The sequence below is a fragment of the Anguilla rostrata genome, chromosome 3, assembly GCF_018555375.3.
Source record: "Anguilla rostrata isolate EN2019 chromosome 3, ASM1855537v3, whole genome shotgun sequence".
Lineage (NCBI taxonomy): Eukaryota > Metazoa > Chordata > Actinopteri > Anguilliformes > Anguillidae > Anguilla > Anguilla rostrata.
In genome coordinates, this window is record NC_057935.1 from 692,501 (window position 1) to 710,000 (window position 17,500).

Consider the following 17,500-nt stretch of genomic DNA (forward strand, 5'->3'; position numbering starts at 1 on the left):
CCGTGAATTCAAACGTCTGTCAAATGTCCTCCTTCATAAAATAAGAGCCAGGAAAGACTGGGACAAATTAGGGACGGAGGGGGGCGTGCCAGATTTAAGAGAGACGTGTTCCTCTTGATCTTCACGCCCACAGGTACGGCACCTTTTCCAATGCAAGTGTCCTCCTGACGTGAATCCCACTGCCCGTGTGCTCACACAAAAAGCTCAGTTTTACTCGCACCTTACTCATATCTGTTCCCTCTCTGAGTGATGCAGCACACATAACAATGGACCACTGCATGTATGTGGAGGTCTCTCTCTCTCTCTCTCTCTCTCTCTCTCTCTGACACACACTGACACACAAGCACACGCACACACCCACTCACACGCACGCACACTCACACACACCCTGATGTCTTCATTTTCGAGACATTAAAGTAATGGAGCAATAATATTAATTTCACCCAGAATTAAGCAGCCCCTGACTCTTGCCTCCCCCCCCCCCAGGGAGCAGAGGGGTAACCGTGTGCTCGTGTGAGGTGTGAGCTCTTCGGGGGGATTCACACACGGTTAGCTCGCCTGCTGACACTCTCATGCACTCATTAATGCGCGACTGGCACAGACTGAGCACAGTGCTTCTGCAGCTCCTTCAGCTACAGAGACTGCGTTACACACTGCTCTGTTACACACTGCGCTGTTACACACCTCAGAGTCACACACTGCTCTGTTACACACTGCGCTGTTACACACCTCAGAGTCACACACTGCTCTGTTACACACCTCAGAGTCACGCACTGCGTCTGTGCCTCCCACCCTTCCTGAACGCAGAGCAGGCTCACGCTCGCCCGTATGAAAGCCGCTCTCTGTGTGAAAGGTCCTTATGTCCCGCGGTGGTATCTCTGCATTGTTATTCTGGGTTTGCTGTTGTGTTTGTGCGCTGGTGCCATCGCGTGCCGTTATGTAAGCATCCAAAGAGTTTCAGAGATCGGGAATTTCATTTGTCTGCGTGCAGTGGGGGGCGGTTTCCATGGTAATTGTAGTACAAGTCAGAGCTGAGGACCGAGGCGAGAGATAATGTAAGTTAGTGCAGTCATGGGGGGGGCACGATGGGGGGGGTTGATTACGTGCACAGATGTTTCCAAATGATCCGTTCATAATAGGTTTCCATCTCGCCAAAATGCAGCATGGGAGGGGGGAGGGGGAGGGGGGGCTCGGTGGGGGTGGAAGCCTCTTTATTTCTGTAGAGAAATGCCTGCATTCACTGTTCAGTTACAAGCGCATTTACCTCCACGTTCAATGTTTCCAGTCTTTCAGTTAGTTTATCCTTTATTGTAGAGAGAGAGAGAGAGAGAGAAAAAGAGAAAGAAAGAAAGAGAGAGAGAGAGAGAGAGACCCATTAGCCCTTTACGCCACCTTCGAGCCCTCTTTCTCTCTCGCACCTGTTCCTGCCTGTAAACAGGAGACCCTGTGCTGCATAATCACAGAAAAATAAATGTGTATTACACGGGGGTCAGGGTTATAGGGGGACACAGGTGGTTCAGGTGGAAATAGAGATGCCAAATAATTATTTAAAAAAAAAAAAAAATTATTATTATTCATGATAATAATAATATTCTGATGATGATATTATGACTCATGATAGTGATAGGGTGAAGATGTACTCATAGTACTGCTTTCCATATGTGGTTAAGTCCACCTGTCATGGAGGGTCTTTTCTGGAGAATCCTCTCCATAATCCTCTGGGGTGTGACTGGATAACGAGGAAATTAGCCAGGTATGGAGCAGCCCAGCATAGCGAGGAGCGCTAGGCCTCTTGTGTGTGGTGGGATGCATTAATACTGCCGTTACCATAAGCAGAGCTGCACCAGTGCTTATGAACATGCACACAGGACATAGCCTGTGTGTTACAGTCGCTATTAAGCTGAGAGGGAAAGCGTCACACGGTGTGCTGCTGATTTCAGCTGATTTCAGCAGGGCCCAGCCCCAGTCTTGCTGCTGATTTCAGCTGATTTCAGCAGGGCCCAGCCCCATCTTACTGCTGATTTCAGCTGATTTCAGCAGGGCCCAGCCCCAGTCTTGCTGCTGATTTCAGCTGATTTCAGCAGGGCCCAGCCCCATCTTGCTGCTGATTTCAGCTGATTTCAGCAGGGCCCAGCCCGTCTTGCTGCTGATTTCAGCTGATTTCAGCAGGGCCCAGCCCATCTTGCTGCTGATTTCAGCTGATTTCAGCAGGGCCCAGCCCATCTTGCTGCTGATTTCAGCTGATTTCAGCAGGGCCCAGCCCCAGTCTTGCTGCTGATTTCAGCTGATTTCAGCAGGGCCCAGCCCGTCTTGCTGCTGATTTCAGCTGATTTCAGCAGGGCCCAGCCCCATCTTGCTGCTAATTTCAGCTGATTTCAGCAGGGCCCAGCCCCATCTTGCTGCTGATTTCAGCTGATTTCAGCAGGGCCCAGCCCGTCTTGCTGCTGATTTCAGCTGATTTCAGCAGGGCCCAGCCCCAGTCTCTCTGACAGCAGAGCCGTTTATCCGCTCACTTCGGCTGCTTCTCGAGCGGTAACAAGGGCGGTCCTCCTGAGGAAAAACAGAGTGTTTGATTAGACAGACCGAGCATCTGTCACTCCGCAGAGCAAGGGTCGTGTACTGGGCAGGTGCTTTGGGCATCTGAAAGCCTTTTTCCTGCGAGTGAGTTTTAAAATAGCCGCTGTAGACTCCCCTGACAGAGTGGGTGTGAAAGCATGGAGCAGCCCCTCCCTCAGATGCACAGGGGCACTGTTCATCCACAGGATGGCTCCGCCCCCAAAACGTACATGCTGTCAAACACACACTACCGCTCTGCCTTGGCTCAAAGACCTGGCACCACAGGAGGGAAACCAGCGCACCTCCGTGGAGTTCAACAAACCCTTTTACTCAGTGTCTTATTTGTATTTTACACTAGATCTGCTGAGGTCCACAATGGATTGTCTCGCTCTTTAGTGATTTCATTCAATTATGACAAGGCCCTCTTAATACAGGCGGTCATCAGTACTTTACAAAGTGCTGGAGAATAGGGAGGCACCTAAGGCTTAATAATCTCTCTCTCTCCCCTCCACTCCTCCTCTCCTCCGGACCACTTTGTGATTAAATCCGATTGTCTGGCTGTTTTATTTCCCCGGTGAGTCTTTAAGGATATTGCAGGCAGAGGCTGCTCGACTAAGTGGCAGAATCTTTCCAAAGCAGCCAACCCTCTAACAGGACCACGTCAAACATCCGCTCAGAAGAACACACACAACTTCAGCAAACTACGAGCTAAAACCCACACACGGTCTCAGAACTCACACAACTTTAACATACTGTGAGAAGCTCTTAAAACTCTTATGCTCCCTCCTTCTGGAAGCATTTATGTTTAGCAGTAATCTTTATCAGAATTAATGACCCATAATAATGTCATCTGTATCAGAACTGAAAATCATAATTGTTTGGAAGTAGCAAATGACTGAGCTGAACTCCCCCAGTTCTGTTCCTGAGCACTGAAATGAGTTTTCACAGCTTGTTTCAGCAGTGAAATGGGCCTCCAGTTTTTTTTCTGGTAAAAATGAATGTAGAGTGGAGACAGGATGCTCAACAGGAAAAACGGCCTTTAAATGTGTTTGTGTGCTCATTAATGACTGATCTGGATGTGTCAGTGTTTCATAAACTTAGACTGATCTTTCCTTTAGCTAGGGTTGCCTGTGAAGTTCAGTGGCAGTATTATTAAGGATGGACACCTAGACTTTCAATCTATCCTACTTTTCTGTTCCTTTTTACTGCTTTAAAATAACTACATAAAAGAAAATAACTACATAACAGGATACATCGGTGTAGCCTCTCATACTGTGATGACTGCATAACACAATAACCGCACATAATGTAATAACCGTGTAATGTAAAGTAAGACTGGACCTAAAACCCCAGAAACCAAGCAAGCGTAGGACAGAGCTCCACAGTGGTGATCCAGTGTCTGTAAACAGCGCACAGCTCCAGTGGTCAGGGTATTCCTGATGAGGCAGATATTGCCCCATGTGTACATAGACACAGCTGACACTTTGATTCTGTATGTATTTTACTGTGATATATTGGATGCTGCAGGTTTTTTTATATCAGAATGAAATTGCCATTTCAGGGCGATGTGATACCGTACCACAAACATTCCTGTGGACACAGACATAGTAATATAGTACATGTTCATTCTAAAATACAAGTCAAACTTAATTTAGTCATTGTTTGCACTGCTTGTGGCAGCAGTAGAATATAAAACATTCCACACAGCCCTACATGATAGTCTTGGTTTACCTTTATCCAGAGAAACGTGTTCAATGTGTTTGTTACTGAAGATACTCAAAGGCACCCTGCTCAGAGGTGTAAAAACCCTGGCTAGGTTTTTACGAAGGTAGCAAGGCCTGTATTATGTATGTCCAAAGGTCACGCTGGTATCGTAGAAGGAACAAACTTTTTATTTACGCAAAAAAAAATCTCGTGCCTGCACCACAATAAAAGGTGGGCTGCCACCCGGCGTCACAGACCAGGAACCCAAAGCCTGGTCATCACATGCAGTACGTTCCCATGTGTTCTGGGTGATAACAGGAAGAGGCCCATGTGCTTGTTGTAGAGAGATCCTGTTGGGATCAGAGAGAGCTCGATTATCAGCAGTCTGCAGGTTAAAAGAAAATGCTCCCAAGTTGGGTTCTGTTGGGGTCCGTTTAAATTCAGGAAATTCAAGAAATTAGCTATCATGCGGTTCATGAATTTAAATATCCCCATAATGTCCTGGGGTGACTATAGAATATCATTTTAATTAATTTCCAAAAATGTACCTTCAACATCTGCATTGAACTGAAATTAATTCTACGTGGGAGTGATTCAGTCAGGTACTTGGGAAACATTCAGAACCTGGTGAATATCGAAATGGAATATATTGAAAATATACTGACAAAATATGTCAAGGTATCAAAAGAATGTGGAAATGCTGCCCAAATACACAAAATATTGTTGCTTTCAGATATTGGAGTGGACGCATTTGTGTATTTTAAATGCATTTCATTGAAATTTTTAATAATATTTTCAAAGAAATACTATATGAATATATTGTGGTTATTACATTTTTGTAACATAAACAAGGAGTAGGGAATATCTGGCTGCAAAAGCAGTGGGGGGTGTGAGGGGCAGGGGGGAGGCAGAGTAGAGGGGTGATTGTGAGCGTGGCGGGGGGGGGCTCGTGGTATGGCACTGTGCAATAGGGTGTCAGGGTAGAATTCCTGTCCCCTCATTAAGTTCTGTGTAAATCCTCTGTGACTCCTGTAGACTCCAGATACACAACACCGCTACAAATTAGTCCTGACCCCGAGGATTACAAACCAAAAATGGGGGGGGGGGTGCTGAGCACACTTTCCTCCATGACACCCCATCAGCTCATCAGCTTAATTACACCAGCGAATGGACAAACACAACAGGCCGCTGTGTGTGTGTGTGTATGAGTGAGAGAGTGTGTGTGTGTGAGAGAGAGAGTGTGTGTGTGTGTGTGAGAGAGAGAGGGCGAGAGAGTGTGTGTGTGTGTGTGTGTGTCAGGACCTCACAGGGAGACAACATTCTGAATGCATAAAAACATAAATGTTACTTGTGATAGTTTTAATGTCCCGTGCAGTACCCTCTCCTGAAATATTTAGAGAAAATAAATGAGGGTTAATGAATTCATGGATTTTCAGGAATTTATAATCAGTAATTTGCATTTCCCAGCATGCTGGTATACTTTGTGCTTGCAAAAGGCTGTGAAATGCATGTGAATTAGGGTCCTAAGTGAACAGCTCAAACGCGGTTTTAAACATTATCTTCCAAACAAAGCAGCATTTTCACAGTCACATATTTAATAACACAGCATCACACGATTAAAACATACACAGTATTCATTTTGTGTGTGCATTAGGCAGAGTGCAGGTTAGAGCTGCTAAACCCTTGCGCTGGTGTCTGATTATGGCGGTTAGTGGTGAAGTCGCATGCCCATGCGCTGGTGTCTGATTATGGCGGTTAGTGGTGAAGTTGCATGCCCATGCGCTGGTGCCTGATTATGGCGGTTAGTGCTGAAGTCGCATGCCCATGCGCTGGTGTCTGATTATGGCGGGATGCAGTGTAGTCGCATCCCTTTCGCTGGTGTCTGATTATGGCGGTTAGTGGTGAAGTCGCATGCCCATGCGCTGGTGTCTGATTATGGCGGGATGCAGTGTAGTCGCATGCCCATGCGCTGGTGTCTGATTATGGCGGTTAGTGGTGAAGTCGCATGCCCATGCGCTGGTGTCTGATTATGGCGGTTAGTGGTGAAGTCGCATGCCCATGCGCTGGTGTCTGATTATGGCGGTTAGTGGTGAAGTTGCATGCCCATGCGCTGGTGTCTGATTATGGCGGTTAGTGGTGAAGTCGCATGCCCATGCGCTGGTGTCTGATTATGGCGGTTAGTGGTGAAGTCGCATGCCCATGCGCTGGTGTCTGATTATGGCGGGATGCAGTGTAGTCGCATGCCTTTCGCTGGTGTCTGATTATGGCGGTTAGTGGTGAAGTCGCATGCCCATGCGCTGGTGTCTGATTATGGCGGTTAGTGGTGAAGTCGCATGCCCATGCGCTGGTGTCTGATTATGGCGGTTAGTGGTGAAGTCGCATGCCCATGCGCTGGTGTCTGATTATGGCGGTTAGTGGTGAAGTCGCATGCCCATGCGCTGGTGTCTGATTATGGTGGTTAGTGGTGAAGTCGCATGCCCATGCGCTGGTGTCTGATTATGGCGGTTAGTGGTGAAGTCGCATGCCCATGCGCTGGTGTCTGATTATGGCGGTTAGTGGTGAAGTCGCATGCCATGCGCTGGTGTCTGATTATGGCGGTTAGTGGTGAAGTCGCATGCCCATGCGCTGGTGTCTGATTATGGCGGTTAGTGGTGAAGTCGCATGCCCATGCGCTGGTGTCTGATTATGGCGGTTAGTGGTGAAGTCGCATGCCCATGCGCTGGTGTCTGATTATGGTGGGATGTAGTGTAGTCGCATGCCCATGCGCTGGTGTCTGATTATGGCGGGATGTAGTGTAGTCGCATGCCCATGCGCTGGTGTCTGATTATGGCGGGATGCAGTGTAGTCGCATGCCCATGCGCTGGTGTCTGATTATGGCGGGATGCAGTGTAGTCGCATGCTAAGTTTGTTCTGCGTGCAGAGAGCTCTGCTGCCGGGGCCAGAACTAATTGCCTGAGCGAGTCGCACGCTGTGAAATGGAGGAGGTGGAAGGCCCGACTGAAATGCGATATCCCTGCAGTTAATCACCCGGTCGGTGAGGGGTTATCGATCTGGGAAACTTAAAGCTGAGCAACAATGAAAGCAGACCCACCGGGGAGAGAGCAGCGTTGGATCAGGAGAGAGCAGCGTTGGATCAGGGCCGACAGACTCCATCACTATCAATACAGAAAAGCCACACATTCAAATATTTGCATTCTTCTTTTTTTAAATAGAGAATTGTTCAGTTCCTGCAATCAATATGTGCACTGCCTCTCTATAAACTTGCTGAGATTTTGTGTGTGTTTGAGAAATAATTTTTAAAATCTGAACCATAACCAGATGATGCATGTGCAGTGTTAGTGATTGGCCCCCTATAGCACAAGCCAATGAGACGAGCAAAAAGGCTTTTGTGAGTTCCTGCAGAAAGATCTATCCACCGAAAGAGCAGCCATGTGAGCTGAAATGCCGGTGGAATCAGAACTTCAAAGGCCAGAGAGAAGCACCATGTGACCGGCAGAGGAGGCAGCGCTCGCACCTCACACCGCTGACATGTTCCACACACTTTTAAAATTAATCCGGGGGAAGGAAATGCTGGCATCAGAGGGGAGGAGGGGCTTTTCTGCACAATCCTACACCTGTATGAGCCCAGGCCGTGTGATATCCATGAAATTATGACAACGATCACTGTCATACTAAGTCTTATAAAAAGTGTAAGTGATCTCAGCTACACTGAGAATAAAACAAGATTAGGCTTCCGGTGGATCATTTGGTTGAAACATATAATATAATACACAGAACAATAATAATAATAATAATATGTTTAATGTATTAGGTACTGTACTGTGTGGGTGTACCGATTTAACCGTCTGTGTGTGAGGTTTTAAAGCGGGAAGGGGGCGGAGTGTGGGGATGTGTGAGGTTTTAAAGTGGGGTGAGTAGGCATTTTTAAAGTGGGGGATATGGGAGTGTGTGGGAGGTTTAAAGGGGGGGGGTGGTGTGTGTGTGAGGTTTTAAGCGGGGTGGTATGGGAGTGTGTGGGAGGTTTAAAAGGGGGTGTGGGTGTGTGTGAGGTTTTAAAGTGGGGGGCATGTGGGGGTGTGTGAGAGGTTTAAAAGCGGGGTGAGGAGGGTGTGGGTGTATGTGTGAGGTTTTAAAGTGGGGGGGCATGTGGGGGTGTGTGGGAGGTTTAAAGCGGGGGAGGGGGCATGTGGGGGTGTGTGAGGTTTTAAAGTGGGGGGGGGGTGTGGGAGGTTTAAAAGTGGGGGAGGGGATTTGGGTGTGTGTGTGAGGTTTTAAAGTGGGGGGGGGGCATGTGGGGGTGTGGGAGGTTGTAGTAGTAAGGCTTGTTTTGCTTACTGTGAGAGACAGGGATGCAGAACCCGTTGAGCTGAGACTTTTTTTCTCCTGATTAACCTGCTGGCCAATCTGAGTCAGGATCATCAATCAGCAGCTAATTAATTAATTAATTAATTTCTGCTTCGCACACTTCATGTGAAATCATTTTATTTGTCAGAAAGGGGCTGTTTCAGATTAAAATCATCGCGATCATAATGAGGAGATTGATTTTTAGTTTAAGCAGCTGTATTTTCATTAGGACAGAAGTGATTGCACGTGAAGTGCGCCGAGCCATTACCATCACGCCGGAGCCAATCAGGCGAAAGGAGGGCGGCGCTGAGGGTGATCCTTATTCATGCTGGCGCTCTTTAATCAGGCTAAACAAACACAAACAGGGTCAGGGAGCTTACCAAAGAGCCAAACTTCTCTGTCCCCTCAGAGGGCCTAAAGATGCCAGACTGGGACACGACTCTAGCCGCTCATATTTATAGCGCCTTTCCTCACAGACACAGGGCTTTACAGCGATGAGGGGGAAACGCGCCTCAACCACCACCCGTGTGTAGCCCTCCCACCCCCCACCCCCTCGTGCAACCAATTATATTTGTGCAGTTGCTCGGAGGGGGGGGGCTACACATTGGTGGTGTGCACCCATGACTGCTATTTTGCACCAGAACACTCTCCACACATCAGCTGAGGCGGAGAAGGAGAGAATGATTGTATCCAATTAATTCGTACAGCATGCATAGAGCGTTCATACAGCATGCATAGAGCATTCATACAGCATTCATAGAGCGTTCATACAGCATCCATAGAGCGTTCATACAGCATGCATAGAGCATTCATGCAGCATTCATACAGCATTCATAGAGCATTCGTACAGCATTCATAGAGCATTCATACAGCATTCATAGAGCATTCGTACAGCATTCATGCAGCATTTCCATGTGAAGTGCAGTGACGACCCCACGCTGTTAGCCCTGAGGAAAGCCGCAGAAATATCCTCGCAGAAGCGTCATGGGGAAATTGTGTGATTAATTGCATGGCTAACGGGAGAAAAGCACAGTGCCTCGTTTGGAGGATTCTGTGGGCTGATAAATGCAAAGTTCAGCTGCGGGTCTCGTAATAAATGCTCGTTTCGCTCCTTACACACCGCTAATAAGGCTGGCGGTGAAGGTCGTGCCCTTTTCACGTCTCCGGGTTCCTCAGACGGTAAATACTGTTGTGCGTCAGCCTGAATCAGAGTGCGATCCGCTCGGAGGCTTCAGGGGACCTTCCACTGCCAGGCCTTTTAAACGTGCTCTTACATAGACTCACACACACAGGAACGTGTGCCGCACATCAACACCTCCAGCTGGATGAACAGGCCGTTTCTATAACCGGTAGACCAGGTGAAGTTTGCACATGGTGAAGCTTGCGGTTCTTTTGAAGGATAGCATCGTATGTATTTTGATCCAGGAATCAAAGGCAGGCACCAGCTATCCAGCCACCACACCCCCTGCTGCCTCTCCTGAACCCTGACCTTTCCCAGAATTCTTTGCGAAGGCTATGCTAGTGACTTCAGCCGCGTGCCTTTTGTTCGTTGTCGTCATGGCGATGAAGCTGGCTACACCGCTCTGCACATGCTGTCTGTGCGCTATGCTAGCAAATTAGATGGTTAGTTACCCTGCTGACCTCCAAGTCGAGTCACCAGTAAGTTACTTAACCTGCTTAGCATGCTCTTGCATGAGCACTGTATACATAATGTATTCTACAGTTATACAAAATGACTGCCTTACACTTACCCACAGTATCTCAGTTTCAATCTTGGCATGCCTTAGTACCTTCTGTGTATGTGTTTCACACCTTCTGATAATCATTACTTAAGTTTGCAGAAATTAGCATTATTGAACAGAACTGATAGCAAGCAGGAACTGAAGTGCTGTGTACACTGTTGGAAGTGGTGAGGACGCGGTGATACCTGTTATTTTCTCTGGAAATGAGTGGATCTCTCACCCTGGATGATGGGGAATTGGGAGACAACGTGCAGTAGGACATTATAGGATTGAGCTCTGTTCCAGCTTGTAGCTGTAATTGAAAGTCTATAAATGATTGCAGCAGCTCTCGTAAGGGCTGCTGGCAGGGTGGTATTTGTTGCCATTTGGAGTGCTTTTCAAAAGGTTTGCCTCGGTGGAAAATGAGTGTTTGACAATATTAACGCACCTTCCAACTGATTCATTGCTTTAGGGCACTTCAAATGATTTTCTGCTGCACCATCTGCAAGCATGCTGACATCTACACAGACGCACACTTACACGCATGCACACACACACACACAAATGTGCACTTACACACGTACTCATACACACATACACACGTATGCCATGTGTATGCGAGCATGTGTGTGTGCATTCGTGCATGTGTGTGTGTGTGTGTGTGTAATATAAGCACAGCCAAACACTTCCAGTCCAGAGGGTGTGTGTTAAGGATGAGGTAATCTTCTGTTCCCTGTGGTTTGAAATGGAAATTATGTTTATCAGACATTAAATGCACAACATTTTCCTTCTGTGTAAAATGATCTTTAACCTCTTCCAGGAAGTATGAGAATGAGCAAGAAACTTAAAAGACGGAGGAGGAGGATGAGGAGGATGAAGGCTATGGAGGGAAAGAGGCAATCAGCAGAGAAACTCAGAATACCCTGCAACATAAGGAGCGAGTATAGTATTATAATGAGTAGAGTATAAGTGAATATGGTATTATAATGAGTAGAGTATGAGTGAGTATAGTATTATAATGAGTAGAGTATGAGTGAGTATGGTATCATAATGAGTAGAGTATGAGTGAGTATAGTATTATAATGAGTAGAGTATGAGTGAGTATAGTATTATATGAGTAGAGTGTGAGTGAGTATGTATATATGAGTATGAGTGAGTATAGTATTATAATGAGTAGAGTATGAGTGAGTATAGTATTATAATGAGTAGCGTGTGAGTGAGTATTATAATGAGTAGAGTATGAGTGAGTATAGTATTATAATGAGTAGAGTATGAGTGAGTATTATAATGAGTAGAGTATGAGTGAGTATTATAATGAGTAGAGTATGAGTGAGTATAGTATTATGAGTAGAGTGTGAGTGAGTATTATAATGAGTAGAGTATGAGTGAGTATAGTATTATAATGAGTAGAGTATGAGTGAGTATAGTATTATAATGAGTAGCGTGTGAGTGAGTATTATAATGAGTAGAGTATGAGTGAGTATAGTATTATAATGAGTAGAGTGTGAGTGAGTATTATAATGAGTAGAGTATGAGTGAGTATAGTATTATAAAGAGTAGAGTATGAGTGAGTATAGTAATGAGTAGAGTATGAGTGAGTATAGTATTATAAAGAGTAGAGTATGAGTGAGTATTATAATGAGTAGAGTATGAGTGAGTATAGTAATGAGTAGAGTATGAGTGAGTATAGTATTATAAAGAGTAGAGTATGAGTGAGTATTATAATGAGTAGAGTATGAGTGAGTATAGTATTATAAAGAGTAGAGTATGAGTGAGTATTATAATGAGTAGAGTATGAGTGAGTATAGTATTATAAAGAGTAGAGTATGAGTGAGTATTATAATGAGTAGAGTATGAGTGAGTATAGTAATGAGTAGAGTATGAGTGAGTATAGTATTATAAAGAGTAGAGTATGAGTGAGTATTATAATGAGTAGAGTATGAGTGAGTATAGTAATGAGTAGAGTATGAGTGAGTATAGTATTATAAAGAGTAGAGTATGAGTGAGTATAGTATTATAAAGAGTAGAGTATGAGTGAGTATTATAATGAGTAGAGTATAAGTGAGTATGGTATTATAATGAGTAGAGTATGAGTGAGTATTATAATGAGTAGAGTATGAGTGAGTATAGTATTATAATGAGTAGAGTATAAGCGAGTATGGTATTATAATGAGTAGAGTATGAGTGAGTATTATAATGAGTAGAGTATGAGTGAGGTTAGTATTATAATGAGTAGAGTATAAGTGAGTATGGTATTATAATGAGTAGAGTATGAGTGAGTATTATAACGAGTAGAGTATGAGTATAGTATTATAATGAGTAGAGTATGAGTGAGTATAGTATTATAAAGAGTAGAGTATGAGTGAGTATTATAATGAGTAGAGTATGAGTGAGTATTATAATGAGTAGAGTATGAGTGAGTATAGTATTATAATGAGTAGAGTATAAGTGAGTATGGTATTATAATGAGTAGAGTATGAGTGAGTATTATAATCAGTAGAGTATGAGTGAGTATTATAATGAGTAGAGTATGAGTATAGTATTATAAAGAGTAGAGTATGAGTGAGTATAGTATTATAAAGAGTAGAGTATGAGTGAGTATTATAATGAGTAGAGTATGAGTATAGTATTATAAAGAGTAGAGTATGAGTGAGTATGGGGGGACATGAAGGCTGGCTGCTGTTTAATAATCCGGCCAGGAGCACAGCAGATTAATCAGATGCCTGCCTTTAAATGTGACTGCAAAATAAACTGCAGTATGACTCAGACTACTGATCAGAGTTCTTACATTTTCACCCCTGAGTTCACATAAACCATCCTTAACTTCAGATGTGGATTTGTCTCATACCGAAATACAAAATGGCCACCTCAGCTGACATATAAATCACTTTTACCTGTATCACCGTCATACTGATCCCCTGCCCAGCGATTATGTCCAATAATCCACAATATAATGACTGTGTTTCATGGATTAAATTTATATTTTCCAGATGTCTAAGGTGCTTTAGGGTGGAGCAGTACTTCACCTCCACCCCCACCAATGCATAGCTGTGGCACCTGAGCCCTGGGTGATTTCTTTGTCAGAAAGTTCACCTCAAGCCAGCAGGTTTCTTCCAAACAAACATTAATGCTGAGACTCCTGTCTTGTTGTCTGTTTTGTGTCAAAGTGAAAGGGGCTGTTTTTCGGGTTCGCGGTAAATTGACTACAGCATTTTAATGGACCAGCCGCCACCACAGTGTCCTGCTTGATTGAAATGTCTTTTCATTGCAGTAAAATCCAATTAGGACCAAGGAAGTGATGGTCATCTCAGATTTATTTTTCCTTGTTATTTCGACCAGCGTATGTACTAGCTCCAGGGAGTGTTATTGCCTTTATGAAAAACAAAACACTTCAAAAAGAGAAAATCAAAGGACAGTTATGTGTATTGAATTTCATATCCTACAAAAATACAGATAAGCAGCAGGACCTGCAGTAAATTGGGGGAATATATAAAAAATATTGAATATAATTTCTTATTACCTTTTTAAAAAAAATATTTATAAGTAAAACACACTTTATGTGCAAAAGATAATGTTTTTGGCCGTTATTGTTATTGTTTGTTATTCCTTATCTCGACCGCTGCAGAACTCTGACTCTGTGTAACAAACAAATGCTTTCACTGGTCACATAAACATAAAGAATAAAGGCACACTGAACAAAACAGCTTGTTATGACTGTTATCAAGCTTCCCTGACGCAAACCATCCATCCCAGCATGCACCAGTGGTGTGATGCAAACCACAGAGTGAAATAAAAAAAATGCATGTTTCCATCTGCTGAACAGAGATTGTCCAATACAATGAGGTAATTCCACTGCAGAGCTATCTGATTTTTCTGTCTCTTTAAAGGTAAGCTGATCAGGTTCATCTTTCCTCAGCACAGTCGCTGCAGAGAGACGTGCATTTTTCACTCATGAAAACCCAGGAAATAGAGCTGCTCCTTCCGTCAGATAAATTGGCTGAATTTCACATTTATCAGAAATGCCAAACCCCCTCCCCCCACCTGCCCACCTGCCCCCCACCTGCTGGTGTAAGAGAAACAGAAACATCAGAGACTGCGTTTCAGGTCTCATCAGAGACTGCGTTTCACGTCTCATCAGAAAGCGCGCATTGCCGTGGCACCTGAGCCCTAACCCCGCCCTCCGGCCCGTTCCTGTGCGACTGCGTCTCTGCTCGTTAGCCGCTGGCTGCAGCGCTTTCCTGTGCGACTGCGTCTCTGCTCGTTAGCCGCAGCTGGCTCTGTGCGACGCGCTCTGTCGTGCGCAGGCTGCACGCTCCTGTGCGACTGCGTCTCGCCGTACCGCTGGCTGAGCGCTTCCTGGCGACTGCGTCTCTGTCGTTACGCTGCTGCGCGTCCGCGGACACGCGTGGAGCGTACCACGCTTTAACGTCCCGCACACGCGCGTCGAATCCCACGTAAACACTGCCCCCAGGGACCGGGGCTAACCGCTTCCAGTGAGAGGTGTTTGGAGCTGCAGGTAAGCATGTCAGTGGAAGGATAGTTTCAGCTCAGTAACTGATTTCAGTATTATCCATCCCACAATGCACCTCTGCTTACCTTCAGTATATTCAAGAACTCATGCAATCAAAACAATTTGTTATATTTCATTAATATTATGTTATATATGAAGAACCAAACAAAATAAATACTGTAACATTATTATAGTATTAAGCATTTAATTCATTCAAATTTATTCTGAGGTTTTGAATTGAGTTTGTTATTCATAAAACAGAAAAGTGTTCATGCTGCGGACTGCTGGGAGATTTGGCGCTGGCCATTGATGATCATGTTTCTGACATCATTAGTGAGGTGATTTGCATAATCATATAAAATGTAAATCTGAAGCAGTGGAAAACACGGCCATTTTACTAAATATGTTAATGTGGCTGTTTGTGGCTTCAACAGAACTGACAGTGACACTACAGGATCAGGGCCCGTTGCTGAAGAGACTATGTGGGCATGTGAGAAATTAAGATGGACGAAGAAGGGAAATGTTTCTGCCGGGAAGAACACGTCGTTGCTGAGCTGGACATAATAGCTAAATTAGCCTCTGGTGATATGCTAATTGGCCAAATAACATCGCCACACTTCAGAAAGATGATGTAGCATGATATGGATGATTTGGTATGACTCTGTTGTCAGAGGTTCATTAGGCTCACAACTGATAGCAGACATTAAGACAATATAACCGCTCTGTGGCCTGGCTGGGAAGCCACAGTGAGCATGTTTACATTTTCCCTCTGAATAAACTTCCCGTTCAGTCACTGAATTTAACTCTCAATTCCTTGATTGCTGTTATGATTTTTCAACCCATCATTTGTGCTTTGGTCTCGCCGGTTTTGTTGATTTTCTGGAATGAGGAACGTTGTGCGTCTGTTTCAGTGATGATAAGGATGCAATACTAAATATCCGTTAATTAATCTGAGATCATTTGAAATGCAAGTGATTCAGTCGGGTGCTACTTTCAAAATTTCCATGCAAGGAAATGGGGAAATAATTACTCCAAAGAAACACAGTTCTCTTTTATGAAAAAAAACTCCAGAATAAATAGGAGTAGCTAAATCGCAGCAGTTAAATGGTATGCATATGCACATGTTTACATGTGTTCAGGAAACAGCAATGGTTAAGTAATTAATGAAATACAGTTTTGTTTTTTTGTTTTTTATGGTAGCCAGCAGGGCTTTGCTCAGTTCAGGAATTTAATTTCTATTCATGTTCGTGTGGAGTCCAGCTGTGGTAGTAGATCTACTATAATATACACTACAAGTATGTGGACTCCGCACACCCAGCATCTCATCCAGAATTATGGGCATTAATATGGAGCTGGTCCATTCTTTGGCTGCTGTAACAACCTCCACTCTTCTGGGAAGGCTTTATACTAGATGTTAGAGAATTCCTGCAGGGATTTGCTTCCATTCAGCCAGACCTTTGTTTTGAGTCTGTGATGTCAGTGTTTTGGTATCTATGATACCTCTGTCTTTACCATATCTACACGCGTGTGCCTTTTAGAATACCTTTTAGTGTCTCATTGACAGTTCAGTAATCTCTGAACAGCATGATAACAGTAGTAATTTGTTCCTTATTATTATTACGTCATGCTTCGCATGCAGCCAGAGAGGCCTTGGCATCAGGAAGATGGCTGCAGGTCACTGTGTGTTTATCTGTGACTCATTATGAATGGCACCATCTCTGATTGGGCCCCTCAGCTTAAGGCTCTGTGAGCTAAAAAAAAAAAAAAGCAGCATTATAGGAATCTGTTTTCAGTTCAGAGTCCACCACAGCCAAAGGATCTCCAAACCTTGTCGGGTGAAACTGAAGGTAGATTTGCTAAATGAATGTGGTGGTGGTCATGGCAACCTAATTTAAAGAAGGCTGCAGTTGGCTGACGAGCGGTCAGGGAGGGTGTGGCCTGCGATGATGCCCGTCTCTGGGGCCGTGCGAGAACCTGCCTGTCTCTCCCATCTTCTCCTCTCTTCATTTCATTCTTCTTCAGTTCATCTTCTATCATTCCATCTATAATTGGATTCCCCACCACTAGCCCCAGATTTACATATGACTGACATTGTTATTCTGAACACATGTATGACATTGTGAAGTTTTCTGTTGCTACATACTCATATTAGGACGTTTAGGGAAAATAAGTTTCTTTTTATTTTTATGAAGCACTTTATAACACCTCTGCTGGTCAGAATTAATTAATAGGCCTTAGCTGGCATAGACTCACAGAGTCGCAGACGAACAGACTCACACAGAATCAGACTCACAGACTCACAGAGTCCCAGAATCACAGACTCACCCGACAGACTGGTAGACAGACAGACTGGTAGACAGGCAGACTGGTAGACTGGCAGACAGGCAGAATGGCAGACAGGTAGACAGGCAGACTAGCAGACTGGCAGACAGGTAGACAGGCAGACTGGCAGACGGGTAGACAGGCAGACTGGTAGACGGGCAGACTGGCAGACTGGCAGACTGGCAGACAGGTAGACAGGCAGACTGGCAGACAGGTAGACTGGCAGACGGGTAGACTGGCAGACAGGTAGACTGGCAGACTGGCAGACAGGCAGACTGGCAGACGGGCAGACTGGCAGACGGGTAGACTGGCAGACAGGTAGACAGGCAGACTGGTAGACGGG

The 17,500-nt window shown here is 44.8% G+C and overlaps 1 long non-coding RNA gene across 1 annotated transcript in view; it reads left to right on the top strand.

Annotated features, from left to right (window-relative positions):
• Positions 1 to 11,257, top strand: part of LOC135249748 (uncharacterized) — a 40,776-nt gene extending 29,519 nt beyond the window's left edge. Inside the window, exon 3 of the long non-coding RNA XR_010328764.1 lies at positions 11,146 to 11,257. This is a non-coding gene — a long non-coding RNA (uncharacterized LOC135249748). The remainder of the gene's footprint in view (positions 1 to 11,145) is intronic.
• Positions 11,258 to 17,500: the final 6,243 nt, after the last annotated feature.